This window comes from Symphalangus syndactylus, chromosome 16, assembly GCF_028878055.3.
Source record: "Symphalangus syndactylus isolate Jambi chromosome 16, NHGRI_mSymSyn1-v2.1_pri, whole genome shotgun sequence".
Lineage (NCBI taxonomy): Eukaryota > Metazoa > Chordata > Mammalia > Primates > Hylobatidae > Symphalangus > Symphalangus syndactylus.
In genome coordinates, this window is record NC_072438.2 from 61,839,604 (window position 1) to 61,855,895 (window position 16,292).

At 43.0% G+C, this 16,292-nt stretch overlaps 1 pseudogene; it reads right to left on the bottom strand.

Moving 5' to 3' along the window:
* Positions 1 to 163: 163 nt before the first annotated feature.
* Positions 164 to 1,325, bottom strand: LOC129464629 (PRELI domain containing protein 3B-like; annotated as a pseudogene).
* Between the last annotated feature and the right edge of the window lie 14,967 nt (positions 1,326 to 16,292).

The window sequence follows — 16,292 nt, forward strand, 5'->3', positions numbered from 1 at the left end:
TCCCTTTTATTTAGACGCCATGCATCTCTTTGTTTTGATCTAAAGTCACTGTCTTATGTCAGCCTACTTTTTAAAAATTCTACTTAAAATATATTTATAGTTTTAAAATAAATATATTGCCAGCTTGGAGAGACTTGGGGTACTTGTCTACACACACTCATTATCAATTCAATACAAAGGCTGCTGCAGCCACTACCAGAGTTCTTATGCCTCCTCTTGTGGAAGCCATCAATTCTTCATTTTTTAACATGTAATTTATGTATGGCCCATTCCAGTGCTTCCCGGCCTTTGTTAGCATTTGAAGACATCCTATTGCCATCAGTCCTTCAACGTAACTGTTGAGGCTGCCTCCTTTCAGTGATTATGGCTTCTTGAGTCAAAATAATCTTTTTCTGGGTCCTGAGGATGTGGTTTGTGTATAAGTCTCTCACCTACTGAAACCATATTTTAAGTGAAATATTAGTAGATTTAAGTTCCATTGTTTTCTCTATAGAATTAACTACAGAATATTCTAGCACATATGTTTTGGTTCTTGCTGTACCAATAAGAGACTTGTAGTTCCCACTCTGTGCAGAGAAGTCTGTGGCTGTGCAACTCTTCATTGGGATCTATATGTCTGCCCAACACATCAACCCACACCATTCTCTGGTTCATAGGGCTTTTGGGTATTTGTGCATTGCAACTGTTTTAACTATTTCCCACAGGTGACCAAAGACATGCTCTGAAGTCCAGATCTTGATGGTGCAGGCAGTCCAGGAGATGTCTGGGCAGTGCAGGGGAAAATGAGGCAAAGAGGCTACACCTGCCCCACTGCACCCCCAGCTGGCCAACCAGCTTCGCAGTAGGCAGGTGCCATTGGCCTCATGTGAAGGACATCCCAACCCCTCTTCCAGCCCTTATTACAATGTAAACTTTAAACTATTTAAAGGAGGGGTCTCCAACTCCCCAGACAGCACGCCTGTACTGGACCCTGGCCTGTTAGTGAGGCAGGAAAATAGGGTCTGGAGGCCGGGAACATAAGGCCCATTCACACTTCAGCTATAACAGGAAATATCCTCTCCATAGGGCATACACCCAGTAAATGACTTTGAAACTTTACTTCGTCCTCTTCATTTACATAGGGCGTACCCCAGATAGAGGGTATTTAAACTCACAAAAACTTTGTAACGGGGCGTTTGAGCCCCTATGCTCAGGCCCACTACCACACTGTGGAGTGTACTTTTGTTTTCAATAAATCCCTTCATTCCGTCCTTGCTTTGCTTGCGCATTTTGTCCAATTCATTGTTCAAGACGCCAAGAACCTGGACACGCTCCACCGTTAGCATCAAGAGCCCCGTGGCACAGCAGGAGGGGAGTGGCCAGCAGCCCAGCGGTACCACCTGAGCTCCACTTCTTGTCAGATCAGCAGTGACATTAGATTCTCATAAGTGCACGAAGCCTATTGTAAACTGCACATGCAAGGGATCTACCTTGTGTGCTCCTCCTGAGAATCTGATGCCTGATTATCTGAGGTAGAACAGCTTCATCCCCAAACTATCCCTGTCTACCAACCCCCCATGCATGGAAAATTTGTCTTCTATAAAACCAGTCCCTTGTGCCAAAAAGATTGGGGACTGCTGATTTAAAGAACACTGTTAATGTCTGTTCCCTGCCTTCATCTGCAGGGCCAGGGTCAGTTTTGAAGCAACTCCAGCAAGTGATCCACCCAGCTGTCCCCTTCCACCCTGCTAGTATCCACAGCTCCTCAAAGGCCCCATGGAATTTAAACTAAAGCATGATCATGCCACTACACATCAGCCTGGGCTACCCAGGAAGACTAGCGAGACCCCAGCTCAAAAAAAAAAAAACTCCCTGCCCCCTTTCTGTCTGCTTCAGACCCATCTATACCAATCTTGATTTACCAGCTCAAAATCAATTTCACGGGTGGAGAATACGGAAAGGATTTAATTAATGTGTACTGTTTCAATGGAAGAACCATAGCAATTTTGAGTACATCTGAAAGAAGAGTTCCTAAGCACATTGCATATTATTCATTCCATGAAGAGAGTTTTTCTAAATGAAAAATGTTTAGGACGCTCAGGTGAGGAAAAACAAATTAAGGAAAGATCTCCACAACACAGACCTCAAGGCTCTTATGCGTGCAGGCACAGTTCCAGTGCAAATGTCCGCAGGGACGGCATGCGGGTCCCCATTGGAGTGCCTCGGACTCCTTCCAGGGCAGCAGTTGAAGCAGGTCGTGCCGCAGGCCTGCAGAAAGCCTGGGGTTCCTCTCCTTTCCGGGTTCCTTCCTGATGGAATCCTAGGTTTTCAGCAGCTTCCGGAGGCGGCCTGGGCGGCAGGGGGTGCCCTGGGCGTGTGTACTTCCACCTCCGCAGGCGCTGGCATCTCCAGACAGCTTCAGGCCGCTTTGCATCTCACCGTCGGTAGCATCTGCGTCTTCTTGAGGGGACTGGAGCCCGTCTGTGGTTTCAACCATTGCCTCATCGACATGAGAGTCTAAAAGCCGTTTTTGGCCCCTCTCATATCCGGGGCAGAGCTGCATGCCTGGTAGAATCGCAGTGCAGCAGCCAGCCCGCAGCAGAGCTCCCGTAGAGCTGATGGCATTGGCAGGAGTGGCGGCTCAGCACAGGGAAGTTATCCAGTGCCCAGGCCCAGGCTTGCTCTCGGTTCAGGTCCCATGGCATGTGGGGCTCTGGGCCTGCCTGCCTCCAAGACAGCTCTTCCAAGGTTGATGGATGGAACTCCATAGCTTCAGCCTCGAAAGGCTTGACCAGGCCCAGCCATAGCTAGTCTAGGAAAAGAGCAAATGGCTCAGTCCATTGCTGACTGTGGGTTTTTATAGCATTCTGTCTTGTACAGGAAGTCGGACATAATCCAATCATGTGGGGATTAACATTTATTTACCTTGCTAATTGCTTCAGACTGTGATAAGGTTATGGTAAAAATTTTATCATTCTGGAAGACACTATTGAAAGTCCTTGGGTTTTCACTGGATCAAGCAGTAATAGGGTGGGGCAGGCGGGTGAGAGAATGGGTCCAGTTTGTTATTTCAATAAGAAATTGGCAGATTTTAATATTTCAATATTTCACAATTCAGTGAGATGTTAGGTGTGCATGTCTAATAGATAAGTTTTATCAAATTAAGGGAATTCACTATTTCTAATTTGCTAAGATGACTTTCATATTATTATAATGAAGCAGGGTTGATTTTTAAAAAGATTTTTTGTATCTACTGAGAAAATCATTTATTTTTTCTGATGTTAAGGTGGACATTAGAGATTGATTTTCAAATTCCAAACCAATGTTGAGCTCCCAATAAACTCAATTAGACTATGATGCATTTTTTAAAAGTATATTACTGTATTCAGAATTCTAACATATTGTTTACAATTTTGCCCTGTGATTGGGAGAGATATTGGCTGATGGAAAAATTTAGGAGGGGGCGCTAGCGTGATGCACGAAATGGGCATAAAAAACTAAACTTGTTGATATTTAAAAAGGCCTTTCTATCTATGTAGTTGTCCCACTCAGTCAAAGACTTTTCAAATATAGGGAACATGTCTCATGTGCCATTTCAAGAGTCAAGATTGGCCTGAATCATTCTATTTTTGAAGGTACTCTGAACTAAATGTTAATACAGAGTGAATTTTTGAGGATTCCAAAAGCAGGGGAAAAACAGTGAGGTACATGAGATGAGCAGAGAGGCATATTTTAATGGCCTGGCTTCTCCCGAGAAGCATCACTGAAATAAACACTCATGTGAGATTGCTTTATTCAAGATTGCTGTCCTTAGAAAGTGGGAGTGAGAAGAAAGAGGAGAGGGTCAGGGATGAGCATATTCAATGCCGTGCTTCCTAGTAGCCCAAGCTTGGTATCAAGTATGACCAGAGGTGACTTTATTATTAAACCAATAAAGTTTAACTGTAAGGCAAACTTCCAAAGAGTTTGTAAAACATTTGACCTAAAACATTTTTATAATTCTCTCAAAGAGAATCCCGTACTAGCTGTATGAACATTGATTCCACAAATTTGAAGCTGCTCTGAACAGCAATGGTTGTTTGATCTCATGAAACCATCTTCTGAGAGGCCTTATGAATAACTGCTTCTCGGCACAGTCCACTTAGGAGGAAGAAAAGAATGGAATATATCCACTGTTGGTGAAATAACACAATTCTCACAACAAAAGACTGCTGTGTACCAAATAGAAGAGAGAGGGCACACTAGTATTGAGTTGGCATTCACATATTTACATGCCTGCAAGGTAGCCTGACAACTACAAAGTTAGGCCACATCTCATACATTTTCAGCAGAGCAGGGGGAAGCATGATGAACTCCTTTCTCTTTTCAAAGAAACAGAGAACACCTTACAATAATATCTTGCTATCTTCTGAGATACCCTCAGCTCATTCAGGAGGTACTTTTAAGAAACATGTACATATTTGTCCCATGACCTTGGATAAATTACTACATTGTATAAACTGGAGATTCAGCTTTATCTTTAGAGGGACTAATCTAAATTCCAATAGTTTAACTCTGGATTCAGACTAACCATATTAAATGTGATGTTACTGTTGTATTTCTTTTATGGCTTTTAGGAAAAGAAACAAAACACTCTCAAATAGTATAAGCATAAAAAGATTTATTATGGTATAAAGGTCATCAAAATCTAGGACAAGCACAGTGGCTCACGCCTGTAATCACAGCACTTTGGGAGGCCGAGGTGGGTGGATCACGAAGTCAGGAGTTCGAGATCAGCCTGACCAACATGGTGAAACTGGGTCTCTACTAAAAATACAAAACTTAGCCGGGTGTGGTGGCACGCGCCTGTCATCCCAGCTACTCAGGAAGCTGAGGCAGGAGAATTGCTTGAACCCAGGAGGCAGAAGTTGCAGTGAGTGGATATCACGCCACTGCACTCCAGCCTGGGCAACAAGAGAGAGACTCCGTCTCAAAAAAAAAAAAAAAAAAATCTGATAGAGGCCAGCTGTGGTGGCTCATGCCTGTAATCCGAGCACTTCGGGAGGCTGAGGCAGGCAGATTGCTTGAGGTCATGAGTTCGTGACCAGCCTGGCCAACATGGTGAAACCCCATCTCCACTTTCTTTTAATTTTTAAAAGAAAAAATTAGCTGGGTGTGGTGGCAGGCACCTGTAATCCCAGCTACTTGAGAGGCTGAGGCAGGAGAAAAGCTTGAACCTGGGAAGCAAAGGTAAAAGTGAGCCAAGATTGTGCCACTGCACTCCAGCCTGGGCGATAGAGCAAGACTGTCTCAAAAGAAAAAAATGAAAAAATCTGATAGAAAAGTGTGACACAGATTTTAGACTGAATGTCAGGGAATGATTTTTCTGAACCACATTGCAAATTGGCTCCCTAAAGGAAGATACTGTCAGAAATCAGTACCTGTCTAGCTGCTGAACCACCACAGGCTTCTCCCTTCAGAAACACGCAGCAAATATTAGATGGTTGGGTCAATCCAAGTATCCTCAGGGAAAAAATGTATACAGTAATTCTCATGGACTATTTTTGATGGACAAATGTTTCATTAATTTAAAGAACAATCTGGCAATACTCCATAAAATTAGGTTATGCATTTTTGATGAATAATTTTGCTGAAGGAAGATGTATAGCCTAAATAAATTCTCTCATGAGAATGAGACTAACATATGAAATATTGTTGATTAGGTGGCATCTAAGTGTCCCCTATGGGACACTGGAGAGGCAAAGTCTGGCAGAGGCTCATTAGAAGCTGATATGCTGAAGTTGGAAGCAGCAAATGAAGTGTACCTATAAAAGTCTTAGAAATATGCCAATAAATGAAAAATAATAAATGAAATAAGATATACCCCCAGTACTTTTGGAAGAATTAAAAATATATATACATAAAATTGTGTCACATATAAGACTGCTACAAAACACACAATATAAATAAAAATAAAATAGCTAGAAGTAAAATAGTTACTAATAAGAAGAATCTCAGTAGAAGTAGGAAATAGATAAAAAGGAATAACTGACAGAATGCACCTAATTACATAAAATAGGATCAAGGCCTGCACAAAACACTGTGGAAAATGTTACATCAATTCAACTTATTTTCTCCTTAGGAATAAAAATCATAGCACCTTTGAGGTTTCCTTTCATGTAGTTAGATGAGTGTAGACAAAAAAAGAAAATGTATGGATTTAAGAAAGCCCTGGGATGCTCCTTTTCACAACCTAGCCTATTTTATTCATTACTCTATGTGATTGGCATGCTGCAGGACCTGGATTCTGAATCCAGATTCTAGCAGAATTAGCTTTCTGATCTTGGACTATGATCTAACCTCACTGAGTCTCCTATCTACAACCAGTCAATGCTTCTAAAATATGCAAGAAGCATGAGACATAGTAGGTGTAATTGTCTAGGCTGCCCTGCAATAAGGACACACTTTCTATAGTGAATAGACAGTCAGTAACTGGATCGTGCCAGGAGTGGGACATCTCCATTGCTCTCTTTCCTTGGCTAATTCGATCGTAGCAACCAAGCAGTGTTTTCAGAGTATCTTCCAGAATGATACAATTTTCACCTTAATCCTATCAGGTTCTGAACCAATTTGCAAGGCAAATTAGTGTTAATCCCCTGCTTATTTGAATAGCTGGTTTCTGGCCTATTACAAGACAAAACATGCTATAAAAACACACACTGAGTACTAGCCAGTGTTATTTACCTCTTTTCCTAGCTCAACTGTATTGCTGGCCTTGTCACAAGACAACCCATGGAGTTCTGTCCATCAACCCTGGAAAAACAGTCCTGGAGGTAGGCAGGTCCAGAGTGCATGTCACATACCACCAGGTCAGGACTGTGAACAAACCTGAGGCTGGGCACTAGATCACTTGCTGTGTTGAGCCACCACGCCTGCCAATGCCCTTAGCTCTGTGAGGATGTAAAAACAGGTATGTGTGGGCTGCTGTGCTGGGTTTCCAGCAGGCACGGAGCTGTTGCCAAACTCAAGAGGGGTCCAATGGCCATCAAAACCCACATGTCCAGGAGTCAGTGGCTGAAACCACAAAGGAGCTCCAGTCACCTTAAAGAAAGACGGATTCTACCGATGGGAGGGTTCATGGTCCCAAACCAGCCAGGAGATGCCAGCGCTTGCAGAGCTGAACAGACACATACTCAGGATGCTTTCATAAACTGCTCACAATCAGGGCTTGGAATACAGAGCAACCCAGGAAGGAGAGGGGGGAACAAACCTTTTGTTGCTCATGGCTCACGGCGAGATAGGAGTTTGGCAGGACAAGTTTTGCAAGACAAACAGGAGGCTAGGTCCCCAAGACACAGGTCACCATACCCTCTTGATAAGACATGACCCCTTGTTTAGCATATAATCCAGAAGTGGCCATAAAATAGCCAGCTAGCCACCCTGCCCCCATTGCTACCCTGACTATGAGGTGGCCTCCTTTTTGTTCCTTAGTTTCCTTAATAAACTTGCTTTCACATTACTCTGTTGGCTTGCTCTTGAATTCTTTCTGGCTCAAAGTCAATTATCTACTTTGTCTCCCAGGCTAAACTCCAATTTTAGGGGTATCCTTGCATCAACAGCACCACTGCTTTCAGCCAATGCCCTGGAAGGAGCTCCTCACACCCTGGTGGAGACTCTCATTATGTTATTGTAAACTTCCTTGGGACTGTCCATCTAGAAGCAAGAAGTCTCTATGATGGAGTTAATTCCTTATATAGTTCTTCCTCTCCAAAGTGCCTTAAAGTTTTCTCAATTATAAAACTTTGATTTATATGTAATCAAGAATATGCTAAGGAGCTTTACTTTTAGATAACTCAGAATTCATAGTTCTTTGTACATGACAATTGAAGCCTGTTCCTTATTCTCCACCTGTGTGGAGTCAGGACTGCTCTCTGCAGTCCAGGCCGTCCCTGGAAGCTGCACAAAACCAACGATTCCATCAAGAAGGAACCCGGAAAGGAGAGGAACCCTTGCCTTTCTGCAGGCCTGCAGTACGACCTGCTTCAACTGCTGCCCTGGAAGGAGCCCGAGGCACCTCAGTGGGGACCCTCATGCTGTCTCTGGGGACTTTTGCACTGGAACCGTGCCCTGCACGCATAAGAGCCTTGAGGTCTTTGCTGTGGAGATCATTCCATAATTTGTTCTTCCTCTCCTGAATGTCCTAAACATTTTTATTTAGAAAAACTCTCTTCATGTAGTGAATAATATGCAATGTGCTAAGGAACTTTTCTTTTAGATCTACTCAAAATTGTGATGGTTCTTCCATCGAAACTGTACACATTGATTAAAGCCTTTCCCTTATTCTCCAACTGTGGAATCAAAGCTAGTAAATCAAGATTGGTATAGATGGGCCTGAAGCAGACAGAAAGGGTGCAGGGATGCAGCTCAGAGCTTTTTCTTTTTTCTTTTGAGTATTATTATTATTATTTAATATGGGGGTGTCGCTGGGTGGCCTAGGCCGGTGTGCAGTGGCGTGATCAGGCTTTAGTCTAAATTCCAGAGGCCTTTGAGGAGCTGTGGATACTAACAGGGTGGGAGGGGACAGCTGGGTGGATCATATGCTGGAGTTGCTTCGAAACTGACTGTGGCCCTCCAGATAAAGGCAGAAAACAGGCATTAGCAGTGTTCTTTAAATCAGGGGTCCCCAATCCCCCCCACCACAGACCGGTTAGGAACCCGGCCCCAAAGCAGGAGGTGAGCAGTGGGCAAGCAAGCGTTACTGGCTGAGCTCCGCCTAGCGTCAGATCTGCGGCATTAAATTCTCACAGGAGTGCGAACCCTATTGTGAACTGCGCATGCTCAGGACTAAGACTAGATTTTGCTCTCCTTTTGAGAATCTATTGCGTGCCTGATTATTTGAGTTCTAACACCTTCATCCGGAAACCATCCCCACACCCCTCTCCATCCGTAGAAAAATTATATTCCACTAAACTGGTCCCTGGTGCCAAAAACGTTGCGAAGCTCTGCTTTAAATGGTTTAAATGTTACATTGTAACGAAGAGTGGAGGATCGCCTCATTTGGAGCCGACGGCACCTGCGCACAGCGAAGCTGGTTGAAGGGCCCCCGATGGGGTGGGACAGGTGTAGCCTCCTCACCTCATTTTCCCCTGAGCTTCACAGACATCTAGCAGACTTCCTGCACCATCCAGATCTGGACTGCAGAGCACGTCTTTCACCACCCGTGGGAAACTGTTACAACAGCTGCAATGCACAAATACCCAAGCCCTGCGAACCTGAGCAGGGTGTGGGTTGATGTGTTGGAAGGATATATAGATCCCTCTGGAAAGTTGCACAGCCACAGACTTCTCTGCACAGAGTGGGAACAGCAAGTCCCTTACTGTTGCAGCAAGAGCCAAAACATAGTCGTCAGGACCCAGAAAAAAAATTATTTTGACTCAAGAAACCATAATCATTGTGAAAAGAATCAGCCTCAGCAGTTACCTTGAAGAAATGAAGACAAGTACAATGTCTTCAAATGCTAATAAAGCTGAGAAGCACTGGAATGGGTAATACTTAAACTACATGTTAAGGTTGAGAAATTGCTGTCTTCAAAAACAGGAAGCATAAGAACTCTGATAGTAGCAGCATCATTTACAGAGAAATGATAATGAATGCTGGAAGACAACATCAAGTACCCCAGGTCTCTCCAACCTGGCAATCTGTTATTTTAAAACCGTATCTTAGGTAGAATTTTTAAAAAATAGACTGATAGAAGACTTTGTGACATGGGATAAAAACAAAGAGGTTCAGGGTGTCTAAATAAAAGGGATCATCTAAAATAAGTGTTGTTTGAAATGATTGTCTAATTTTGAGAGTTCCAGTATTTATGTGAAAATTTAAAAATTTTTCAAAAAGTACTTGGCAGTTTGCATTGACATTGAATCATTTTAAGGTAGAATTGTAAAGCTTTTCACACCTGGGAACACTACCTGACTTTGGTGGAACTTCAGAACAAAGCAGAGCCACCTCTTATATACACAATTGCCCTGCTGCTGTAAACTTCAACAGCTTGCATAAGGAAATTCACTTTAAAAGGAGAAATTGCTCAGTTTTAAATGATATTAGTGTGTATAAAACAACTTGCTCTGCTATAAACCACCATTAAAAACCAGTGTTTTGGTTTAGTACTTGAATATTTTTGGAGTAAAAATTATCCCTAAAGTAGTATATGACTCCAAGAAACATATGCTTTTATTATAATAAAAAGTAATATATTGATTTGTCAAAGTTTTATAACATAGTAAAGGTATTACCTTCCTTGGATTTGTACTTTATGCTTTAATATGCTGTACCATGAGCTGGCTACATTAATTGGAAAAATAAATTCATTACTTGAAAAGCAAAATAGAAAATGAAGAGTGGAGATAGATTAATGAGGACTGAAAGAAGATCCCTAGCCTTGTGCCTTCTGAGTTAACAACCACAGGGTTCCAGAGCATCAATTCCATATGAGACAATTCCAAGCAGCTACAGATGTCTGCCTTGGTGAGTCTTGCCCAGGATCTGGAAGTCCAAGATGAAAGCGCCAGTGATTCAGCTCCTGGTGAGGGCTGTCTTCCTATCATGCCAATGGCCATGTTGTAGCTCTGTTCTCACATGGCACATTAGGAGACAGAGAAGTGGGTAGAGGGGCAAGAGAAGAAAGGGAGAGAAGGAGAGGGACCTGGTATCGCTTCCTCTTCTCATAAGGGCACTAATCCCATTATGAAACCCCAACCCTCATGACCTCATCTAAACTTAATTGTCTCCCAAAGGCCCCATCTCCAAATACCATCACTTGGAGATTAGTTAATCAAAATTATCGTGAATTTTGGGGGAACACATTTCAGTGCAGAACAACAAGTGTATGGGAGGCTCTCACAATCTCTGCCCATCTCAGGTCCTGCAGCAACTAAGACTCATTCCTTCTTGTGGGCATCCCAGGAGAAAGATTTGTGTGTCTTCACAACTTCAGTGTAAAGATTTGGTGTAAAGGTTTCCAGCCTTTACACCAAAATCCTTGGGCAGAGATGAAAAACATGCAGTAGAGAATACACTTGGGACTTTTACACTTTCCTGTCCCCTCAAATGTCAGAAATCAAAACCATAAACTAGATGATGGCATTAATTTAGTCTAGCTGTGATTACATCAATCTTTTCACATAGTGGCAGTTCTAAGTATCGGTATAGAGAAGCTTAGATGTTGCATCTTATTGGAACGTGGAACTAGAGCTGTGTTTGCTTTGCACTCATTATTAGACTAATTAAATGTCAATTATCCATGTCATGAAAAATAAGTAGACAGTGAAAGATGAGTTAGAGTGTTTTTGTGGTTTGGATATGGAGGGGGCTTCCCATCTGATCATCCTCATTTTCTGTTCTGAAGTCTCAAAATCTACTTTAAAAAAAAATAAAACCACAATCCCAATTCTCTGATAACCCATTATTCCATTAACCAATTAACTGTTAATCCATAAATGGATTAAGACATCAAATGGGCAGAGCCCTCAAGACCCAATCACTGCTTAAAGGCCCTACCTCTCAATATTGTTACAGTGGGGATTAAGTTTCAACATGAGTTTCAGAAGGGACAAACATTCAAACCACAACATCCCTGAATGGCAATTAATTGTAAAGAGAAATTAACTGTTATCTTAGATGACATGATCGTGATTTCAATTTGAAACCTTTTAATAGGGGATAAAGGGACTATGAATGCAGCCCTGGCTTTGGCTCCCTCAGGGCTGCCTCTGTGTGCAACACCCAGGTTAGATTACCCGCTAAGATTTCCTCTGGGCTGGCCAATCTGAAAGCAATATGGAATTGTGTAACCAAGGGCTCCTGAACACAAGGGAAAAGGTGTTCCATCCAATCTCACAGCAGGAGACACCAGCTTTTGTGTTTTTATACTTTTCTGGCCAAGTGCATGGTCCTAATCAGATCATAGGAAGCATAGTGGTGATATTAATTCTAGAAGCAAATTGTAACAGAAGATGGAATTAGTGGTATTAACATAAAACCCTAACATCTTAGACGAAACTCAATCTGTGATAGGGTGGTTTAAGTGATAAAAAGAAAAGGTACTCCTTAACCTGTGGAGGGAAAGCTCTTTTGAGGAACCCTGGTTAATAGTTTATTATTGCCCCAATCCACATTGCTAGTCCTGGAGCAGAGACTGCAATCTTGTTCTCTAGGCAGAGAAAAGCTTGAGGAGAGGTGTGTCCTCAAAGACAACTTGGGATGTTAGTGAGAAGCAGGGCAGTGGTAGTCACTCAATTCTTTCCTTTCTTTCTTGTCTTTTATTTTCTATTTATTTTTATTGTGGTAAAATACACATAACAAAATTTACCATCTACCATGAATTCTGAGTCTATCTAGAAGTAAAGTTCCTTAGCATATTCTTGATTACACAAAGATAGTTTTTATAATTGGGGAATCTTTAAGGTACTTTGGAGAAGAAGAACTAAATAAGGAATGATCTCCATCATAGACTCCTTGCTCCTAGTACTTTGGAGAGGAAGAACTAAACAAGGAATGATCTCCAACATACAGACTTCTTGCTCTTGTTACCTCTATCTAGAAGGCAGAGTCCCAAGTAAGTTTACAATAACATCATGAGGGTCCCCACTGAGGTGTGAGGAGCTCCTTCCAGGGCATTGGTTGAAGGCAGTGGTGCTGTTGATGCAAGAATATCCCCAGAATTGGCATTCATCCAGGGAAGCCAAGTGGATACTTTGCTTGTACCAGAAAGAATTCAAGAGCAAGCCAACAGAATAATGTGAAAGCAAGTCTATTAAGGAAACAAAAAGAAGGCTACCCCCGTAGTCAGCGTAGCACCAGGGGACAGGGCAGCTAGTTGGCTATTTTACGGCTATTTCTTGATTATATGCTAAGTGAGGGGTCGACTATTTCTTTAGTTATCTGGGAAAGAGGCAGAAGCTTGTGGACCAGGGGTTTATCTACCTTACAGAAGATACAGAGTAACTCTTGGGCATTGCCATGGCATTTATAAACAGTCATTGCTCTGGTGGTAGTCTTTTAGCATGCCAATGCATAATAATCAGCACATAATGAGCAATGAAGGTAACCAGAGGTAGCTTTTATGCCATTTTCCTTCTAGCTGGTTTGGGCTTTTTTAAAACAATTTTTTGATTTTTTTAAAGGAATCTTGTACGGGGTATTGTGATCTGTGTCTTGGGGACCTAGCATCCTGTTTGTCTTGAGAAACTAGTCCTGCCAAACTCCTATCTCACTGTGAGTCATGAGCAAGAAAAAGTTTTTTTTCCCTTTCAGGGTTCTTCAGTATTTCAAGCCTTGATTGTGAGCAGTTTAAGGAGACGTCCTGGGTATGTGTCTGTTCAGCTCTGCAAGCGGTGGCATCTCCTGGCTGGTTTGGGACCCACTGAACCCTGCCATTAGCAGAATCCATCTTTTTTTTTTTTTCGAGAGGGAATTTCGCTTTTGTTGCCCAGGCTGGAGGGCAATGGCACGATCTCGGCTCACTGCAACCTCTGCCTCCCAGGTTCAAGTGATTCTCCTGCCTTAGCCTCTCAAGTAGCTTGGATTACAGGCATGCACCACCACGCCTGGCTAATTTTGTATTTTTAGTAGAGACGGAGCTCACCATGTTGACCAGGCTGGTCTCGAACTCCTGACCTCAGGTGACCCATTTCCCTCAGCCTTCCAAAGTGCTGGGATTACAGGCGCAAGCCACCATGCCTGGCCGAATTCATCTTTTCTTAAAGTGACTGGAGCTCCTTTGTGGTTTCAGCCACTGACTTCCGGACATGTGGGTTTTGATGGTGATTGGGTCCCTCTTGAGTGTGAGAACAGCTCTGAGCCTGCTGGAAACCCAAAACAGCAGCCCACACACACCTGATTTTACATCCTCACAGAGCAAAGGGCATTGGCAAGAGTGGTGGCTCAGCACAGCAAATGATCCAGTGCTGAGGCGCAGGTTTGTTCTTGGTCCTGTCCTGGTGGCATGTGACAAGCACTCTGGACCTGCCTACCTCCACGACTGTTCTTTCAGGGTTGGTGGACAGAACTCCATGGGTTCAGCCTTGTGATGAGGCCAGCCATGTAGCTGAACTAGGAAAAGAGGTAAATGACTCAGGCTAGTACTGAGTGTGTGTGTGTGTGTGTGTGTGTGTGTGTGTTTGAGACGAAGTCCTGCTCTGTCACTTAGGCTGGAGTGCTGTGGCGTGATCTTGGCTCACTGCAACCTCTGCCTCCCGGGTTCAAGCGATTCTCCTGCCTCAGCCTGCTGAGTAGCTGAGACTACTGGTGCGTGCCACCACGCCCGGATAATTTTTGTATTTTTAGTAGAGATAGGGTTTCACCATGTTGGTCAGGCTGGTCTTGAACTCCTGACCTCGTGATCTGCCAGCCTCGGCCTCCCAAAGTGCTGGGATTACAGGCATGAGCCACCATGCCGGCCTGAGTATGTTTTTATAATATGCTTTTTCTTGTATATAGGCCAGAAACCAGCTATTCAAATAAGGAGGAAATTAACACGAATTTTCCTTGCAAATCATTTCAGAGTAGTAGGATTAAGGTGAAAATTGTATCATTCTGGAAGATACTCTGAAAACGCTGCTGGGTTGCTATGATTGAATCAGCCAAGGTAAGAGAGCAATGGAGATGTCCCATTCGTGGCATGATCCAGTTACTGACTGACTATAGAAAGTGTATCCTTATTTCAGGGCAGCCTAGACAATTACACCTACTATGTCTCATTCTTCTTGCATATTTTAGAGGCATTGACTGGTTGTAGATAGGAGACTCAGTGAGGTTAGATCATAGTCCAAGATCAGAAAGCTAATTCTGCTAGAATCTGGATTCAGAATCCAGGTCCTGCAGCATGCCAATCACATAGAGTAATGAATAAAATAGGCTAGGTTGTGAAAAGGAGCATCCCACCCGTCTCTACTAAAAGCACACACACACACACACACACACACACACACACACACACACACACACAAAAGCCGAGCGTGGAGGCGGGTGCCTGTAGTCCCAGCTACACTGGAGGCTGAGGCAGGAGAATGGCGAGAACCCGGGAGGCGGAGCTTGCAGTGAGCCGAGATCGCGTCACAGCACTCCAGCCTGGGCGACAGAGCAAGACTCTGTCTCAAGGACAAAAAACCAAACACCGCATGTTCTCACTCATAGGTGGGAATTGAACAATGAGAACTCATGGACACAGGAAGGGGAACATCACGCTCCGGGGACTGTTGTGGGGTGGGGGGAGGGGGGAGGGACAGCATTGGGAGATACACCTAATGCTAAACGACGAGTTAATGGGTGCAGGAAATCAACATGGCACATGGATACATATGTAACAAACCTGCACATTGTGCACATGTACCCTAAAACCCTAAAGTATAATAAAAAAAAAAAAACCAAAAAAAAAAAAAAAAAAGATTTTCTGTCAAACAAAAGTGAAAAAAAAAAAAAAAAAAAAAGGAGCATCCCAGGACTTTCGTAAAGCCATATGTTTTCTTCTTTCTTCCTTCCTTCCTTCTTTTTCTTTCTTTTTTTTTTGTTTTTGAATTTCACTTTTGTTGCCCAGGCTGGAGTTCAATGGCGCGATCTTGGCTCACCGCAACCTCTGCCTAGCAGGTTCAAACGATTCTCCTGCTTCAGCCTCCCGAGTAGCTGGGATTACAGGCATACGCCACCACGCCCAGCTAATTTTGTATTTTTAGTAGAGATGGTCTCCATGTTGGCCAGGCTGGTCTAAAACTCCCGACCTCAAGTGATCCGCCCACCTCGGCCTCCCAAAATGTCGGGATTACAGGCATGAGCCACTGCGCCCGGCAGCCATAGATTTTCTATTTGTGTCTACACTCATCTAACTATATGAAAGGGAGACCTCAAAGGTGCTATGATTTTTAGACCTAAGGGGAAAATAAGTTGAATTGATTTAACATTTTTAACAGTGCTTTGTGCAGGCCCCAATCCTATTTTATGTAATTAGGTGCATTTTATTACTTATTGCCTTTTATCTCCTTTCATACTTCTACTGAAATTCTTATTACTATTTTATTTCCAGCTATTATATTTTTATTTCTATTGTGTGTTTTGTAGCAATCAGTCTTATATGTGACACATTTTTTGTGTATATAGATTTTCAATTATTACAAAAATATTGCAGTGTGTATCTTATTTTGTTTATTATTTTCCATTTATTGACAAGTTTCTAAGATCTTTATAGGAACATTTTACCTGCTGCTTCCAACTTCAGCATATCAGCTTCTGATGAGCCTCTGCCACACTTTCCCTCTCCAGTGTCCCACAGGGGAGACTCAGAT